The 20,713-nt window shown below is 41.9% G+C and overlaps 1 protein-coding gene across 1 annotated transcript in view; it reads right to left on the bottom strand.

Moving 5' to 3' along the window:
- The window catches only part of GPRIN3 (GPRIN family member 3), a 65,828-nt gene extending 49,455 nt beyond the window's left edge, over positions 1 to 16,373 (bottom strand). Inside the window, exon 1 of the mRNA XM_082838392.1 lies at positions 16,087 to 16,373. The gene's annotated coding sequence lies outside the window, so the exon portion shown is untranslated. The remainder of the gene's footprint in view (positions 1 to 16,086) is intronic.
- Between the last annotated feature and the right edge of the window lie 4,340 nt (positions 16,374 to 20,713).

The following is a 20,713-nucleotide window of genomic DNA, read 5'->3' as shown; positions in this document are numbered from 1 at the left end:
CTGTACCATTTTGTATTCCTACTAGCAGCATACGAGAGCCCCAGCTGCTTCACATTCTTGCCAACCCTTGGTATTGTCAAGTTTTTTTGTTTGTTTTGTCTTTGTCATTCTAGATGTATAGTGTGGACCAGAATTGTAAAACTTCATCTTTTTAGAACCATAATATTTCCATTTCCATAGTAAGCACACACTTAACACTTCCTCCTCTCCCTTTGCTTGAATCTCTGTGTTCTCTCTCCTGCTAGACTGCAGATTCATTAGTGGATAAGGAGTAAATCCTAGCCACCTGTGTACATATGATGCACTGTTAGCTAGCCCAAGTGCAGAGATTTGCAGCAATAGGCCAATACCACATGCTTCTTCAATAAATGCATCTCTATGCTCAGATCAGATCAACACACACCACAATACAACTAATGCATCCAAAACGTAAGATAGTATTGCCTCATTTCATCAGTTGTTGTATACTACAGGAATTTTTATAAAACTATGCATTGTCCTTCCTTGTTATGGATATTTCCATTTTTATTTGTGTAAACTATAGATTTTTGTTTTCTTGCTTTACTGAGCAGTAAATCAGAAAATATGGTTGGCATGGCAAAATATGGTTGTGATCTGTTTTTTGATGGATTTCTCGTGCGTATATGAAAGAAAAGATTTTTCTTCCTAGTACTTAAGGGACAATGCATATTTATTTATAATTTATTTTTTGAGTTAGATCACTTACTTGCATTTTAATGTGTTTTTTAAGTGAGAAATAAAAAGTTGGAATTACAAGGGGTACCCAACTGTAGACATCATTTATCATGTGAGTTGGGGGCCAAAAAAAAGGGGTTGAGAGTCACTGATAATGACTCAAAGAATCTCAAAACTGGAATGAGTCTCAGAAGCTCTGAAGGCCAACCTCCCAGTCATTGCAGGAATTCTGGCTATAGCAGCTGGTTGAATCCTTCTACCATTAATAAGCTCACCACTTCATATAGCACCACTGTATACATCCTTACAAGCAAAAGAGTCTCAAAGATAGGGAGGGTGGGAGGGAGGGAGATGCGAGAGGGAAGAGATATGGGGACATATGTATATGTATAACTGATTCACTTTGTTATAAAGCAGAAACTAACACACCGTTGTAAAGCAATTATACTCCAATAAAGATGTTAAAAAAGAAAAAAGAGTGTCAAAGAAAAACAAAAAATAAATAAAAGAAACATCGGGAAGGCAGCTTCTCTCTCTAAACAAGCTTTTGCTTTTCTGTAACATGATATTATACGAACCTTCTGTAGCACCTACAGAAATCTAAAAATGGAGTTTGGAATCTACTATGGCAGAAAATATGTTTATCGTTATATCACCCAGACATGTGCTGAGTTAATCTCATTAACTTTTATATTGCAAGATGATATATATTTTGAAGAGATGAGCTCAGTGGCTTAAATGACATAAATCTTGGAACTTTTTTTATAAATACTCCTTCTGAAGCTTTAGTTTTTGAGTGTAAGTAAACCAACAACTTATAGTTGTGCATAGAAGAAAATTTGTATAAAATAGAATAAAATGTCTGCAACGTAATCCACGAGCAGATTGGATTCTGAGTCCTTTAGCAGGAAGGATTCTTGCAGAATTCAAAAACAAGGGACTGTCTGACCTTAGACATTTCTCTTCCTAGTGGCTAGTTTCTGTGATGATTTTGTACCAGCTGTCAGTTTAGCTCAGATGGAAATCCATTCCCAGAATTCCCTTCTCTAAATGGCTCTTCGTTACAATCGGTAACAAGGGAAACCTAGGTGAGGTTTGGAAGGCAGAAGTGAAGCGGCAGTGTTTCTACTTTCAGAAGGGCAGTGTGGTGCAACAGGTGCTGGGCGCTGATCTTCCGGTTCACTTTGGTGGAGTCGGGCAGCGGCCAGGCTTTGGTCCTTTGCCTCCCACCAGATCCCCATCGTCACCTTTTGGCCCAGGTGCACAAACAGCTTTGCAGTGCAGAGTGCCAGCTCCTTCCACAGTTCTCCCAGGTCACTGAGGCTGGAGGAGACAGGAGTCCAACATAGGCTCCAGTCTGTCCTTGCTTGTCTCCACTTCACATCCAGCTTTTCTTTCCACTGCCAGCTCTGCTAACCTATGATGACTTCAGACCCAATACCAGATGCAAAAGCAACCACTGCTCATAAACTTTTCTATAAGCTCCCACAACTGTGCAAGGTCTAAAACTTATAATAAATCCATTATTCCATATCACCATAGTGGTTCTGCTTTCCTGATGTGGCTTCCATTAAATCATTTCTATTCAGAATACACACTTGGTTACAAATATTCTTTTTGTGCATGGCTTTCTTTCTTTGAAATTTATGATAGTGTCAAATGCAATCGTACTGATTTATTAAGCCTAAGTATATCATTTTATTTTTCCTTCTCTTTGAGAAAGGGACTTGGAATATGCTCTTTTTTTTCCTTCCTTCTCTTTGAGAAAGGGACTTGGAATATGCTCTTTTGCCCAATTCCCCTCAGAACTACTGGGCTGGGGAATTAGAAGTTTGATGCATCGCCAGAGAATACAGAAAAACTAACAAACTAATTTGAACTTTGGTGCAATTACTAGCATGAAAAACCACCCGCACTAACTAGCTGTTTCTTCAAAATATGTTTTAATGTGACACTTGGAATGTTATACCTGCTATGACAAAACATAAACATTAACATTTTGAAAACAATTTCAATTAATTTTTATCACAGTGTATGTGCACTGAAAGTAGATAAATACTGCCACGAATGTTTCAACCTCTTATTCTTAATGTTAAGATTTTATGGTCTTTTAAGGCAGGGATGCATTTTTCAATCTTTACATCCTCCCATAGCGGTACACGGATACGTCCTTATTAAACATCAATTGAGCTGAGTAAAAAACAAACTTCAGCTTCCTGTTTTTTAAAAGAAAGAAAAGAACAGCAGTGCATGAACGAACAACCACAAGCAACTGCATCCTCTGATGCTTTTCTCACTATTATACAGAAACTCCAGCAGGAAACCACAGCTATATCCTTTTTGCCAGTATAGGAGAATCTTATGAATTGCTGGCAAGCATAAAAGAGCTCAATTGACATTACACAGATGTTTGTGACAATTTCTACTTACAACACTCAGGTGCTTTACAACATTTTTGCAATGTTTCTCAAGGACAAATTCCCAAAGAAATATAGTCATAATAATAGTTATACCTTAACCATGTGTTTTGGGGTAAATTATATAGAAACAATAAACACCACTGAAACTCAATTCCTCCCTCAATGTAACTGAGTTCAAAAAAAACAACTGAGGTATGCCTCATTTCACTCAGACCTCTAAAAATTTCTAGCTGACCAACTGCATTGCTCTCAACTCAAAAATCAAGAAAGTACTGTTTTTTTTTTCCCTTTGTGTTCAAAAGATCCCAAGCATTAGGCCACTCTAGCTGTGAAATATAGAAAGGCCTTTTTGTCCATTCTCATGTGTAATCCTATTCAGGATTTGCACAACACATGTTTTAAATTTGTAACGTGAGCCTTGATAATGTGTTTTTATCAATGAAGGGACTTTCCACTGAAGATCTTTTAGTTGTTCAGGAAGTACAAAAAAAAGATGATGGCGGAAGTCCAGGGCTTTCGAGGGCTTTAACTTCAATGGGAATAACAGACTTGTATACTCATTTAAAACTGAAGTCGGGGTACACAATTCTGTAGCTTTCTTGTTTGCCCACATTACCTAGTATGTAAGTTCTCCACAGAATGTCTGTTTCAGGAGTATGTGGCGTAAATGAATGAATGCATGAATGTTTGCTGCTGATGGAGGGGGAAGATAAGAAGGGTATCTTTAAAGTCCAGAAAAGGCTGAAGAGAACCCAAATTTAGAAAACAGGCCCAAGAATAGACTGTTAAAAATAATTGGACATTAGAGCTAGAATTGATCTTAGGGATTCCTGGACTAACCTTCTCATTTCTAGAGAGAACCTGAGGAGCCTTGGGCAATGACATGATTTCATGTACCACTTTCACAGATTGTGACACCTGTGTCCCTCTCTCATGATTTCTGTCTTATGTACTTCTTATCTAAATTTTTTTTTTTTTTTTTTTTTTTTTTGCGGTACGCGGGCCTCTCACTGTTGTGGCCTCTCCCGTTGCGGAGCACAGGCTCCGGACGCGCAGGCTCAGCGGCCATGGCTCACGGGTCCAGCCACTCCGCGGCATGTGGGATCTTTCCGGACCGGGGCACGAACCCGTGTCCCCTGCGTCGGCAGGCAGACTCTCAACCACTGCGTCACCAGGGAAGCCCCCTCTAAATTATTTTTGACTTACTATTTTTCATTCAATTGACTGTAACTGGTGCACTAGTTAAAAATATTAGCCTAGCCTTAAGAAATGATACCTGTAAGATCACAGGTTTGTTGTGCCAGTGATATATTTTTCATATAGCATATGTTAAAATATATACTTTAAAATTTATTCTAAGTATTTTTATATTAAAAGAAATTCATAACTATTCAATACAAAGTAAATCCGTATACTACCTAAGATCATCTCACAGGTCACTGATGGAAATCTCCCTCACTTTGAAAAGCAGTGCATTCTACTGTGTTACCCTCTGGAACAGAGTTTGTATTTTGAAACAACACAAAGTGGTAAAGACATTCCATATTGATGACAAGAGTCCAGTGACAAGCCTAGTGCCTGTAGGGGGCTTTTGTTTTCTTTCTTTTTAACTAGAAAAAAAATCAATCACTTATTACTTAAAAATACTAAGGCAGAAGTCACTACTTGAAAACAATTAGTGGATTTTCATGTTTGAAATGGACAAATATATGTCTATCCATCCTCCTGTCAAGCACCATTAGTTTGTCAGAAATAGAGTTTTAAGAAGGAATTTGTCTCAAATGGGCCTCCTGTACCTAGATTACCTTTTGTTCAGCCTTCAATTTGCAACCAGAACACTTAGCTGCAAGCTATAATAAGGAATCGCTCACTTTCATAAGTAAATGAATGTCTGTGATTAAAACATCAATCACGGAAACACTAGCACTATAAATAGTTTCTAGGTCCAAAGTCCATTGGGAAAGCTAAACACAGACTCATGCCTGGTTTTCTTTCTTGTTATATGTGTGAATGTGCACATGTGTGTGCACGTGACAGTGTGAAATTGGTTTTTCTTTCAAGAAACAGACATGTTGTTTGTAGGACATATGTGTCACCTGGATATTCTGATAAAATGTTTTGTTTTGCAAGTTTACCACCTATACAAAGATTTATAAAGTTTCAACCTAAAATGTTTGTCCTTGAGCTCCCCCTGTTTGCTGAAAGAATGACTTATCACTGATCTAGAAGCTTTCACATTTGCTCTTTAAACAACATGAAATGAAATCGGAGATAGGAAAGAGCAGTCTGTAAAATCCTGCCCATTCCTCATGTTTTGACTCATAGTATTAAAGTTAATAATGTTCAGATATTGCAGTGTATGTAGCCCAGTGCCTTTGAAGTTGTAGACAACTCTGGATTCTCACACAGCTCTATTAATTAGTATCTAAGGGACTCTGGGCAAGTTACTGAATCTGTTTCCTCCTCTCTAAAATGCGGAAAGTAATAGTACAAACCTCCCAGATTTGTTTAAATGAGAAATGAGTTTAGCAGATGCTACTGGCAGAGGAGCCTAAAGAATGAAGTTTTGAAAGAGTCAGAGGTCATTAATTATACACATCTATAATCTACCCATGTCCAGTTTCCTTACAGTGGAAAGCAGACAGATAAAGAGACATGTATTCCGTTCTCTCGTGCCCCAGAACCAAGACGGCAAAGTGGCCTGAGTGGGTCCTTTGGTCTCTTGCACCCATTTACCCCGCTTTACTTCCTCTTCCCTCATGTGTCTGGCTGGTCTTTCGTTCTTTCCCACTCATCATCATTAGTTCTGTAATCCAGGTACCCTCCCCCCTTCTCCCTCTGCCACGACCTTCTGGGCAGCAAGGCTAGGAAGTTCTCCTCTAAGTAGGGGTAAACACACAGAGATGCAGTCATTCACCAGGGCTTTGCAGAGACATGAATTACCATTTGAACTTTCAGGGTCCTAACCCTGGAGAGGAAAACCAGGGTAAAGTGATGAGCACCACCTTAGAAAAAAAAAAGATAGTGCGAGGGCATGGGGCATTTCACTGAGCAACTATGAAAACAGCCAGGTATTTTCAGTACCCTGAAATGGGTACATTACCCAATAATGATCTGACTCAAGATCATCCCCCCTAGGGTGGAGGTTATCCCTGAGAGTCTAAGTAATGGTGTAAAACCATGACCTTTAAACCATCTAATAATACACTAGTGTATCACAAACTGTTTATGAACAATGATAAAGTACCAATGACAACAAATGATTTATTAAAAGAATAATTTAGAGCAGTTTTCTCTAATGTCAGCTATGCCAATCTCGATAATACTCATTTCTATAATAATGTTACTCTCATTCATCTCAATTGCATTTGTAGATGTTTTCTTGAATAGAAAAGAAAGAGAGGGGATGAAGTTACACAGAGTTTCTGGTATACTCATGGGGAGGAAACGTCCTATAGTATTCAGACTAGCCACCAGCAGAAACTTAGATTTCTTAATCTTGTATTTGCCCCATCTTAGTCACTCTTGGGACCCTCTGTTTCTTAGTTGTTTTTAGCAGGATGAAGTTGAAAATACGTGTGTCTATGTTTTTATTTTTGATGGCATGAAGGAAGTACAGTGTGGGAAAGATTTCTTCTAGTTTTCATGTTGGCCTGGCTAGGAAAAAAGGAACCCATGTGTGGCGAGAAGGTGGTGAAGCTGTGAAGACGGACGGAAATTGAGCTGAATTGCTAGGGCCTGAGGAAGGAAGAGGGAGGTACAGGGGTTGCTTGGTTGGGACTGAGAAAGGAGCCTGGTCGTTAGGCTGCTGGGGAAATCCCAGAGATCCTGACCAGGAGAAGAGTCCACTGTAACTTTGCCGAGCCACATTTATCAATACATTTATCTAATCCAGTAGTCTGGGAATTATTTTGAAAGTTCAGATTATGTTTTATTCAACTTTGAATCCCTAGCACACAGCACAGGGTCTAAGATATAAAGTACTCAACACCGACTTATTAAATGATCCAAGCACCCACCCTCCTTAAAGCAGGGCCTTCTGCCAGCCCTCTCTCACATTCTATCCTTCAACTCCTAAATAAATTCCTACTTCCAGTTTGAGGAATGCTTTTATTTGATTTACCAAGCAGAAGTACTGATGTTCCCTCAACCCAGTCCAGTTCAGGTTATTAACTTTGATCATCCCTTCCTGAGACTTGGACTCACCACTCAAAAGCCACAAACCCCAGAGGGATGATCTTTAAAAACCCATCACTGCAATTTTAAACATCAAAACAACCATCAGGGGAATAGGAGAATAGTTTCATAAGAGAGCATAAAAGTTTCAGTGTAACAAAATTTAAGGTACTGAAAATCACTAAGAAAGAAATAACTTTATCCCTAAAGAATTTGAACACCTCTGGTTCTGTATATATTATCAGTATACTTCAGGTGATGCCTACTGCTTAAAGATTTGGACATTATTCTAGAAGGAAATACACTCTGTCCCAAGAAAACACGAGTCGATGTAGCACCGTGTCCTCCGCTGGCTTCCACTGATACTATTCTCAGCACTGTCTTCTTGGAGTGAAGCTGCTGAAGCACTGATACTTTGGGCTTAATAATTAGGTGCGATGACGCTTTTAGAAGTAAAGTGGGAGGCACGATGTGGAGGTGGCAGGCATGAAGTGTGCACGAGGAAGGAGAGTGGCAGCGGGAGTTGAGAAAGTGGGAGAGATGTCAGAGCTGGGAAGCGCCTTCTCTACTTTAGGGATCTGCCTGCGTTTTCCATCTTGTTGTCTCCGAAGGGCATTTGTTTTTATTTACAACACGAATAAATCAACCCTGACAGCGTCACCTCATTTTCAGCCACATGGACAGAGCAGTTGCACACAATCAAGTAGCCAGACTGCACAGGGAGCTGGGCAGCGGCAGCCACGGGCTGGAAGCACAGCCAGCTACCATCGTCAGGTGACCCTTCCTCAGGTGTGCAGACCACAGCTACAAACCGGGATACGAGTCGATACCAGCCCTGGCAGTTTATTCTCAACTGCCCTGCCTACCAAACAGAATGTACCATCTACCGAAAGCTCGAGATATGCTTTGGGCTTTCAGGAGGCTATGCGTGTGTAGTGTCTATGGAAAGAGTTGTACGTAAAACAGATATGGTGCATTTAAAAATATATAAAGCTAAACAACAGGGGCCTACTGTAGAGCACAGGGAACTATACTGAATATTTTGCAATAACCTGTAAGCAAAAAGAATCTGAAAAGGAATATATATATACATATATGTACAGATATATACACACACACACATATATATAGAACTGAATCACTTTACTGTACACCTGAAACTAATACTATATTGTAAATCAACTATACCTCAATCTAAAAAAAAAAAGCAATCCAATGTAAAACTGTAATCATTGGTCAAGTTAAAGAATAGATAATTGATCAAACTTTTCGTTTGTTTGTTTTGCTTTTTGCAATACGTGGTAGAGTAAAAAGCAAGCAAACAAAAATTTCCACTATTCTCTTCCTAACAGACCAGGTCAACTCAGTTTGTATTCATTACCCTTTCACAGAATCTACATATTTTGACGATGAAAACTGTTCAGACTCTCACTATAGTTTATGGGGGTTAACTACATTCAGCACAATGATCTCTCTACTGTGTAGAGTCCCATCAATTTCATGAGTACACTCAGAGCACCGCAGAGCTCAGTGGTACTTAGAAAACATCTAGTCCAGGCTTCGTGAACTCAGTATCTACGGCTTCTAGGTAGCTCTCACAATTAAGGGAAGCTGTTGAGTACAAGGGACTTATATGAAGTCTCAATGTCAGGGAGACAATAGGGAGTAGTGGGGTCTGAAGTGTAATAAAGAGGTAGCACATACGGTTGTTCAACTCCAGCTTAGAAAATGTGGGTTGGTGTTTCATTTTTATAATAGATCTTCTGATTTTTAAATATTGGCTTAATTAAAAAGAAATACCTGCAGGCCAAGTAGAACATGATCCTCCTGCTGGGCCCACAGACTGCCAGTTTTCCATTTCTGATCTGTAGTATGCATCCTCAAACCTGTCTGGGCAGTTTAAGTGAAGTGCAGCAGATCCCTCAGATGCTCATGGCAAAGCATTCTTTTGCTCTGAGAATCTACATATGTAGACAAGAAATCATCCCCCATGTGAAAGGAGAAGGCATAGCCATTTTCACTCAGTCGGAGCTTAGCCCCTGACCCTGACATTGGCAGATTTTTTGCTCTCTGACTGCTTTCAGAACTTGTTCAACATGAAAAACAAAACCAATCCTCCACACCCATTTGTCATAAGCAATTTTTACATATTCAAGGATGCAGGGGGAAATGTACATCTGTTTATTAACCTTAGCTCTGGTTAAGATTCTCATTAGCATTAAAATTCTAGTCACTTCATTTTTGCCTGCATATTTCAAGGAGAAATAATGTATAGGATTCAAGGAAAGGCATGCTTAGAAAACAACACAAGTAAGGATAAATTAAAAATTCACGCCACGGGGACTTCCCTGGTGGCGCAGCGGATAAGACTCTGTGCTCCCAATGAAGGGAGTCTGGGTTCGATCCCTGGTCAGGGAACTAAATCCCACACGCATGCCACAGCTAGGAGTTCACATGCCGCAACTGGGGAGCCTGGGAGCCCTGGCTGAGGAGCCGGCCTGCCTCAACTTAGACCTGGTGCAACCAGATAAATAATTTGTTTTTTTTAAAATTCATGCTGTGTATAAAACCATAGTTAGAAACAGGTCTAAAGAAGCATGGAGAGTTTGCTGAAATAACTGAGCTTTAAACCATCTTTTGAGGGGATTGAGAAACTAATTTCAGATGAAGAAATAAGCATTCCAAAGTGAGGCAATGGCAAAGGCAAAGACCAAAGTCCAACAAAGTGGAACCCACAATGATTCAAATATCTTTTGCATTTTTGAACAATAACAAATTTTTTAAACGTGTCTCATGAGAAGGCACACTCACAACTGAGTGGAAAAAAAACAAAGCAGTTTAAAAATTCTATATTATATTCGGCAGCCCTGTCCTACACAGGTGTAATTCAGAACAAACACCCAGAGGCGAGGCAAAATTCTGAATCCTGGTATTTGCCATATTGTCCTTATTAAGGCAGACATACAGGCACAGGGTGTTAGATTTTAGAAAGATTGTCAACAAGAATTGAAACAGAAAGATTCTCTGATTCCTCAGAAAATATACTGAACACAAACATTTAACTCCCTCGAGCATTTCATTTACCCAAAGTTTTACGTTATAAAGAGTCTCCCATAGACACAATATGGTTAGTTTAATTTGAGTCTACTTAGAAGTCAATATCTTGAAAAAACAATCAAGAATCTGTCCACATAAAACATCTTGAGTATTCCCCCCTAAACTAGATCTCTCACTTTGTGGGACCATTTGCAATTCAGGCTTTAAAAAAAAAAAAAAAAAAAAAAAGATTCTCGGGGCTTCCCTGGTGGCGCAGTGGTTGGGAGTCCGCCTGCCGATGCAGGGGACACGGGTTCGTGCCCCGGTCTGAGAAGATCCCACATGCCGCGGAGCGGCTGGACCCGTGAGCCATGGCCGCTGAGCCTGCGCGTCCGGAGCCTGTGCTCCGCAACGGGAGAGGCCACAACAGTGAGAGGCCCGTGTACCGCAAAAAAAAAAAAAAAAAAAAAAAAAGGATTCTCTGCAACTCCTATGCCTCCAGAAAATTAGTAGGCGCAATTAGAGTTTTTAAGGAGCTCTGGAGCTCTCTGTCCAGCTGTTACTGAATTAGCAACAGTCCTGAGCTCCCTAGAGGCACTTGTTACTTTGTGGATTTTTACTCTCCGGCCTTGAGTTTTTTTTCAGGGATTGCTTGCTTCTGCCAGTGTCACAGGCTGTGACTACTGACTCAAGCAGTCTTCCTAGGGATGGCTTGGGTACCCACTGGGTTTAGGACCCAAGAATTAATATTTTAAAATAGAATCTGGTGTGTAAGGCCAAGAAAGCACCTGGCCTCAGGTCACACAGCTGATCCCCACGATTTTTCTGCCACATCAGACCCTTGAGACAGAGCTCACTGCATTGACTCGCAATTTGGGAGGAAGGACTGCAGGAGAAATTTGACTTCCCTCCCCCTACCACTGAGGAGCCCCCAGACCCTCACTTCAGGTCTGTCCCTCCTCCCGTTAGTGGAGAATTAGAAAGACGAGGTCTAGACTGTTTTGCCCCCGTTCTAAGAGTGATTTAGGACAATTTATTAACTTGTCTGGCACTAACCTGTAATCTGTCTACTTCTTGTATATAAAAGCAGGACTAAACAGGGGTGTCCAAGGCTGGCTATTGACATCCTTTGGGGACCATTATAGAATACAGATTTCAAGCCCTACCTACAGATTTGGATTCAGATTCCACAGGTCATAGCATTTAACCCTCCAGCTAAGGGTCAGTTATTACTGACTGAAAATAATAATTCGGGCCCTCAATTACACTGCTAGCTTCAAAGTAAAGCTGACAGTCTAATCACACACATGGAAAATTAGAACGCTGCTACTGTATTGCCAACTCTAACATGCCCAGATAAAAGGCTGTGAAAAATTTTCTCACCGGCATTCCAGACAGTAATCTGAATTGTAAGAGATTGTATATATATGTATATACATCTTCCCCCATGAAATTCAACGAATGCCTTTTCAATTCAAATGCAGCCTCTAAATGTTTTTATTATTCCACACTTGACTCATGCAAAAAAGTTAGATTATCACTAGTCTAAACATTCTGATGTGGAGAAAGATGAAAGAGGAGTCCAGGACATCTTTACAAAAAAGTGAATTTCCATATTTGACTGCCTTTCAAATCAATTAATCGACGCACATGAGTCTCTGTTTTAACTGGCAGTGGTTCTCCTGCTTAAAGGTACAGCTTTATTCGAGAGGATATCAGTATCATAAGATTGTTTTATTGCTTAGGAAGGACGGCATGAGCTGAGAGTAGCCCCCCAAAAGTTTTCAGAAACACAAGTAATGACTTTTTTCTCTGATTCTACCTCCTCAAAATAACTATTTCGCTATAGCAAAACATTCTAATGTTAATTTCTCAAAATGCATGTAAACGTATTTACATATTTAGCTAAAACGATGGACAAGTCATAGAGCAACTGAAGGAGAAAATCTGGCAGTTTCTGCCCTTCCTTTTGGGATTCTGAGCACCAAGTGGTCTGATTCATCTTCACAGAGCTGCCAGTGCCTAGCACGGGGTGTTACGCCTACAAGGCACTCAAGAAAGAAGACTTGTTGAAAACGATAGAAGCGGTTTGCTCTGTTTATGGCAATCACTTGATCACCCTTGACCCTCTGTGCCAATGACTATACTTGTGTTCTGAGAAAGGAAATAATCAAGCTGTAACGTGGTGTATCACATAACTTCAGTAATTCAACCATTAAATTCATTTGAAACAAGCCTTAGCCATTAAACTATTGCAAGGGAAATAAAAAGATGGCAGGAAATAAGAGATTAATGACTGACATTGTGGCCCTTCTGGCTAGATTTTCCTAAAGTGCCAGGATTAGGAAAAGAAATCTTAGATAGAAAATAAATTATAGAAATAAGTGATTTTTGAGTCATATTTTAGTCTAAACAGAGATTCTGCTGTAATTCTCTCCCTCCCAACTCAATAATCATTTTTTTCGTTTCTAAGTGACTTAAATAAACCTCACATTACCCCACCTCCTCCTTTACTTCCTCCTCCTATATCACCACCCTTTGCTCACTGCCCACCCAGATCCATCCATCTTTCATAAACTACCTCAAGTTCCACCTCCACTTTGAACTTTTTCTAGACTAATTCAGTCCCCAAGGATCTCCCTCTCTTCTGACTTTACTGCCATGAATTTACTGGTAAATTATGATCCCTTGCCTTTCTCAAGACCAGTTTGCTATTCAGAATATGGCATAAATGCTTGTGTAGTAGATCTCTAGTTGACTCTCAGGTTCTTGCAAACTGGAAGCATCTCTTCTTTGCATCACTTAAAGCAGTGGCTTTTGGACCTTCTGAAACGATGTATAATAAGATATACGTTTTATCATCGTCTGATGTGTTTATACATATAGATATCTATTTAAAAGTTCCAAGAACAATACTTATTTACCCGCCTATTCTGTTTTACTCTATTTTGTCTTTCAAAAATAAAAGTGCTATCAGACCCAGTAAACTGACTTCACAACGGGTTGTGACCAGTTCTAGAAGGGCACTTACTGATTACTCTGGGATTGCTGTATATAATTTCCTTCACTTTAAATAATTTTATAATTATCTGTGGCCTTTGGGCTTTTCCTGAGTAGTTTTTTTTTTTTTTTTTTTTGCCTTTTGGAGTCATCTGGGACAATTAAATGCTTGGAATATACAAGTATTTTCTATTCTTTGGCCCTGAGCAATGCTGTCATAAAGATTCCCTGCATTTCTATAATACTCAAATCTCCATTCCCTCATTCTCTTTTATTTTCACAATATGCACAGTAGCTGGTAGACATTTTGTGGATGAAGAAATTGAGGCACAGGGAATTCTGACTTTCTCAAGGACATATCTCCCTTTTAATCAGGCTATTGTAAATTAAGGTAAACATGGTTTCTAGATAGTTGCAAGAGATAAACTTGGGTAATATGAACAACATAGAGCCTCAATATGAATGTATTTACCTAACTTGTCTGGATCAGATGGTCTCCTGGCCAGATGAGTTAGCAGCTCTTCTGGACTTCAGTTTGAGGGTGGAACCACTTCCTTCTCCATCGCCATCTTTCCATCTTTATATCCTCACAGTGTTTCAACCACCTAGAGCTGCTTGTTCTTCCTGGGCCTCTGTATATTTTGGGCCCTATTCATGATTTTGTGATTCTATGATCAATATTTCAATGCTTCCCTGAAGGCTGCAGCTTTTGTGACTGGAAATTCATACAGTGAAGGATAGCTGTGTCTAATACATTCTTTCAAGTTCATTTAGGGCACAACCAAGGAAATGTCGAAAGGACAAATAATTAAGCGTATTGGGCAAGTGTATTTGTTTTAGGCTAATTTTTAAAAAAACACCCAGATTTTAAAACTGCTTGTTGGAGCCCACCCTGCCCTCCAGTTGAGGCACTTCTGATTCATATCCTGCCTTAGTCCTCTGTTTCCAATAGGAAGCTATACACTTGCAATTTTGCCCTCATCATTTTCATAAAAGTCTAATTAGTGATGAGGTGAAGGCTCACCGCACCAAAACACACTTTACAGGGATCTCTAGGAGTTCCTCTGCACTGTTTCCAAAATAAATTCCGATGATATAACATCTAGGCTTGCCGTGGCAATTACTACCTTTTTTTTCCGCTTATGAATCAACCACCTATCCCCTCCACTAAACGCACCAAAAAGCTTGAGAAATGTTCTTCGTGATCCTATTTCAAAAGAATATTCTCTAATATAAATTCCTGCCATTCCCAGATAACAACAGAGAAGATTTTCTTCTTTAAGCTGTGACTCATGTATCTTTATTCCCACAGTTGTTACTCAGGGCAGGCCAGGGGTGAACACAATGGAAGAGAACGAATAGTTTATAACTGGAAAATAGGCCCATTCGGGACAAGGACACTCAGAGCATTATCGAAGTAAAATATGAAGCAGTACCAACAAGAGCAAACAAAAGCCCACGCAAGAGATGTGAAAATACTTCATGAAGCTAAAGCCTTAATCAACTCTCTCTCCAAATCTTGCTGGTGCTGTAAACGCTTCAGTTTCTTCCAGTCCCACCATGACCCAGATTCTTTGCAAAAACAAAATGAAAACATGGTCCAATGGCTCTTTAACCAATGTGTTGTGAAAAATATTTACATGGAGCATATCCAAGGTACTGCCTGAACAGGAAGCAGAGGGTACCTTAAAAAAAGGCGGTAGCTTCTTGGTGACTTTCAGAGCTTCGTTTCTCCCCTCCTCCAAATCATTGCCTTTTTCCCACCACCTGTGCTGCTTTCTGGACCTTCACATCATCTTAACCTTGAACTACCTACACCCCAAGCTGAGATTTCTCCCAACGCCCCTCCGAAAAGCCCTTGAAACCCTTTGGGGCTTTGCTGCCTTCCACCATCCAAAATTCACTTTCCAGTGTTTAAATTCCTCTCTTCCCCCACCCCCACCCCCGCCACCCTGACCCGCCTTCACTGTCCATTGTTGCGTCTGAAATTTTGCCTGTATCTTGTAGATCTGCCTGGTTGGCATAAGGATCTGTCTGTGTATTGGCTGACAGAGTTCTGCAGTGATTTCTTTTCTAAAATCCATCTCCGAAGAACCTCTAGTCTCTACCCTTATTCAGTGTGGTTCCAAAGTTCACCTCTAGATACTAAACGGGTCTCTGCAATGATTTCCCTTTATCAACCTCTGCCCGCCCTTCTCTCTCCGCCTTTCTCAAGAAAAACTGTATATGTGTAAATGCGTGGATACACATGCACACAAACGCATGTATATTATATATAACGATAGTATGTTTCCCTTAAAGGGAATAAGCGTAGGAAAATGAGAAAAATGCCTGTGTAGTATTGCCAAACACGCGCGCGCGCGCGCACACACACACACACACACACACACACACACACACACTCCTATCTGGATATTCACAGTGTGCAGACCTGATTGATTATAAATACTTCTCTCAAGAACAAGGACAGCAGGCGTCTTCTCTCTTTTACCTTCAAAGCCAGAGCCTAAGGGAGCAATGACCTTGCCGAGAAATTCATCACCTGCGAGAAAGACGGCCCCTCCTGGAGCTCAGGCTGGGATGGGGACGAGAGCAACAGGCAAAAAGGACCACCTGGCAAAATGTGGGACCGAATCCGCCTCCCATCGGTACTGAGCACACCGCAAAGCTCCGCTCCCCTAGGGCAGGACGCCGGGCAGAGGTGGCTCGGGGGGCGCGGCTCCTTCCGCGGCCCCTTCCGCGGCCGCCGGTCGCCTACCTGCTGTCGCCCGGCTCTCCCCGGCGCGGCGGGGCCACTGCCTGCGCTGCGCCGGCGGCCTCCCGTCGCATATCCCGAGCAGCGGCTCCCGGCGCCACACCGATGGCTCGGGCGGGCTCGGCAGCGGCGGTCCTCTTCAGACGCGTTCCGGGAGCGAGCTGGGTGCTAGCAGGAACTGAAATTACTACGCAAAGAGCAGAGGCGGCGCGCAGGAGCCGGGCGGAGACGGCGGGGGGCACCGCTGGGCCGCCGCCGCCGCCGGGCACTGAGCCAAACTGGAGGTGGGAGTTCACGTGCCCGACTGCTCATCCGTCAGGCCCGGGCTGCGGCCATCTGTCCTCGGCCGCAGTGCTGCTCCGCCGGAGACTCCGAGGAAGGGGCGGGGAGGGGGGCGGGGGCGGCAGCAGGCCGCCGAGCTCCGCCCCCGCCGCGCCCCCGCCCAGCCCGCTCGTCCCTGGGGAGGGGCTTGAGGCGGCTGCTACGGCGGGCCGGGGGGCAGTCGGGCACGGGCTGGCGGGCTGCGGAGCCCCTGCAGGCCGACCGGCAGCAGATGGAAAGTTAAGAAAAGGATTAAGGTAGAGGGCAGGGATTCTGGCTGTTGCTCCCTCCCGCAGGTCACCAGACTCCATGCTGTGTCTAGACTCCAGCAGACGGTTTCTCCTAAAGCCACGGGCCGGGGAGATCTGAAAGCAGGGAGACCACCCAACGTTTCCTGTGTGTTGCAACACGTACGGTACCTGCGTGTTTGGAGATGGCATTGTTGCTAGTGTTCCTGTCCCCCCGCCCCACTGCGCTCTCCTGGGCGTGGATGGCTTTGGAAAGTGTCCACTCAAAACGGCTCCAGCAACACTGAATGGATGTGTAGTATGGTTAGCAGCTGTAGATGGTGCAAATGAGTCAATGAAAAGAAATCATATTCACTCAGTATTTGTTGGCAGGCACTGTGCGAAACGCCTTATATGCAACCTCTGTAATTCTCATAACGACCCAGTGAGGTGGGTATTATTCTCCACCTTATTGATGAGAAAACTGAGGCTTTGATGATTCAGACACTTTGCTTGAGGTCACACAGTAGTGACCTGCACAGTTGGGATTCAAAACGCTGCAAAATATATCCTCTCTCCCATGGGAATCACCTGGGGATCTTATTAAAATGTAATTCCGATTCGGTATGCCCAGAGTGGGCCTGGGGATCTGCATTACTAACAAGCGCACAGGGGGTGCCCGTGATGCTGGCCAAGGGACAAACTTTCTAAACCACTAGGTCAGGGATTTTAATAAGTTTCTTCTTTCACAGCAGCTCTAGGTGATTGACAGCAACTTCCTAAAGGTGGGTTAAGAAGGATTCTAAGGCTGTGTCTTGGCTTTTGGGCAAAGAATGTTGCAGTCCATTAGCCATGTTCAACTTTGTTAAGGGAGAGAAGTTTGTGACCAGGGGACCAGGTGGCCACTTCTACCACTGCTAAAATAACACGTCAGTTACTGAGGGTGGTTACGATGTACCATTCAAGGATGGACGTCTTCATTCCAGTCTTCTCCCTTGTTTAGAAAACATTAAGTCAAAGTTTTACACCTAACATTTGTATAACACAAAACACTTTGCACGGTGCTCACATGAATAATTTTATCTGTCTTCATAACGATGCTGTAAGGCAGGTATAATTTTACTTTACAGGAAAGGAAGCTGAGGTAGAGTGATTTTCCTGATATTACACAATTAATAAACATGTGGTGGGGACTAGATAGTGACAGATCCCTAGCTCAGGACTTTTTTTTTATTATACCACTGTATTAGTTTCCTACTGCTGCTGTAACAAATTACCACAAATTTAGTGGCTTAATACAACAAAAATTTATTATTTTATAGTTTTTGAGGTCCAAAGCCTGAAAATAGGTTTTACAGGGCTAAAATCAAAGGGTCATTAGGGCTATGCATTCCTTCTGAAGGCTCTGAGGGGAGAATCTGTTCCTTCGTCTTCTTTCCCAGCCTCTAGAGGCAGCCTGCATTCCTTGGCTTGTGACCACATCACTCAGACTTCTGTTTCTATCCTCTACTCTGACTCTGAGCCTCCTCTATCCCTTTTTTTTTTTTTTTTTTTTGTGGTACGCGGGCCTCTCACCGCTGTGGCCTCTCCTGCTGCAGAGCACAGGCTCCGGACACGCAGGCCCAGCAGCCATGGCTCACGGGCCCAGCCGCTCCGCGGCATGTGGGATCCTCCCGGACCGGGGCACGAACCCGTGTCCCCTGCATCGGCAGGCAGACTCTCAACCACTGCGCCACCAGGGAAGCCCCCTGCATCCCTCTTATAAAGACTCTTGTGATTATGTTGGTTCAACCCAGATAACCCAGAATAATATCCCCAGCTCAAAATCCTTCATTTATTCACATCTGCAAAGGCTCTTTTGCGATGCAAGGTAACACATACATAGGTTCCAGGGATTAGGATGTAGATACCTTGTGAGGGTCATTATATCTACCCAAACGTCACTTAGTGCTTATCCTATAGTTTCTACTGTATTTACTCATCCTTCTCTTCTGCTTGATTTCTCAGACTGCTAGGAAGTTCTTTCAATGGAAATAGTCACTCGAAAGTCATTCAAGAGACAATAACAAATGTATACTGGCAGGAAATACCCCGAGGCCATGAAAAAGCCATGAGGATGCCTGGGATTGTGGTCATGAATTGGACACATAAGATTAGGAGATACTTATTGGTCTGAATGGCACTGAGGTAATCCTTGGGGGAAGTCCTAACCACAGTTATAGGCTCACTTTAGCAATACAGAATTTTTTAAAAAAATTCTGCTTCTCAAAGGTACATTGTTCTATGATGAATAAGGCAATTCAAAACTCATACAAAATTGAGTATAACACTAAATTCCAAAGGGTAATAATTATCGGAGTGATGATAAACATTAAACCAGTGTATGAAACAAAGCCAAATCGTATTATTGAATGCCTCAAGGAATTTATAGGAAGACTCTGACGTGCACAAGTTTAACATTTCATTAGGAGCACAGAATTTGTGGAAAATGAAAATAATAAAGGATTTAAACAGAAGAAATAGGAGAAGCAACGTGAGATGGTACATGGTTAATTGCCAAGTGAATTAGGTAAAGTGAAAATTTTATTTGGAAGTTAGGTTTATACAGGGCAGTGGAAATAAAACTGGAAAGGTAGGTTAGAAAGGTGTGTTGTGAAGGATCTTCAATGTCCAGTTACAGAGTTTAGACTTAACCTGAAATAATAACAAGAATCATAATACCTCATGTTCACATAGTGCCGCGTAATTTACCAAGTGCTTTTTACATATTTTCAGTTATTTGAGTTCCCTCCCTCTGCCCCCAGAGAAGCAGGCCAACATGTTCACACGAACACATACACCCCTCACATCGCATGGGGAAGGAAGTGCAAGCTTCTTATCAAAGAGGTGTTCTCAACCGCTCTATATAGAATCGCAGCTCCCTCCCCACTTACCTGTCATTCTTCCTATCCCCTTTACCCCGCTTTATGTTTTTCCATCAGACTTCCTACTGCATTCTGCGTTTATTTGTTTATTGTATGTCTGCTGTCTATGAGGGCAGGGACTTTGTGTCTTTTGTTCTCTGCTAAATCCCTGTCACCTAAAACAGTACGCACCATTTAGTGAGGGCTCAGTAAGTGGAGTGAGTCATGACCCCCAATTTATACATCGGGAATCAAATCCCAGATGTTTAAATAAACTTTATGTTCCACAGCTGTTCAGTTCCTTTACGAAGACTGAAGCCCCGTATCCCGCCAAATGCCTTTTTGATAGTCTCTTTCCTTTCTGAGTGAAAGCTCTCAGGGCTGTTCAGACAGGGGCAGCACTGTATTTGAAAAAGATGAGAATTTGCGATGAGAATCTTCTCTAAATGTCACATCTTTCCTAAAACCTTCATCAGTTTAGCTGGATTGGCAAGAGGCATTGGCGCGATGTTAGCAGTGGTAGATTCTGGAGGGCTGTCATCGCTCCTGCATTAGTTGGCACTGAGTAATACTGTAAGTTGTTTTGTAATTGTTCTCTGGTTAATTCATATGTGTGTCTTGACACTTTGTATTACACTTTTTGGGCTCAGGGACTATAACTTCTTTATTTATTATTTTTTTTAATATCCATGCATTCTGCCCAGTACTGGACTCTAAGTAGATTTTATCACTGCATGGTTACAAAATGGCTGCCACTGCTTTAAACATCATATCCTTACAGACCACGTTCAAGACAGTGTAGGGGATTCAAATATGCTACTGGAAAATATGCCACTTTGGCATAGGGATTATTTTGAGCTGGAGGAAAACGAGGACCAACAGATGCAGATAGGAGCCTTCTTGGAGTTTCCCTTATCTGACTAAAACCAGAAACTTCTGAGAAGTGAGGATTACCATAAATCCCCTCTCCCGGGGAAGTTTTAAGGTCATGAAGAAAACAGAAAGCTGGCACCGAGATAAGTCTGCAAACAAATCTTATTAAAATAACTCATCTTTAATTAGGTTTCCCCCTATATATTTGCCTTCCCACAGTTTGCTGCCCCTAAAAGCCTAAACCCCTTTTTCCTTTGTCTTATTATCTCTATACAAATTTACTGGTTTTGTGAAGATGCTATATAA

Source organism: Leucopleurus acutus (assembly GCF_964270905.1).
Source record: "Leucopleurus acutus genome assembly, chromosome: 4".
Classification (NCBI taxonomy): Eukaryota; Metazoa; Chordata; class Mammalia; order Artiodactyla; family Delphinidae; genus Leucopleurus; species Leucopleurus acutus.
This window is presented reverse-complemented; position numbering and strand designations above follow the sequence as displayed.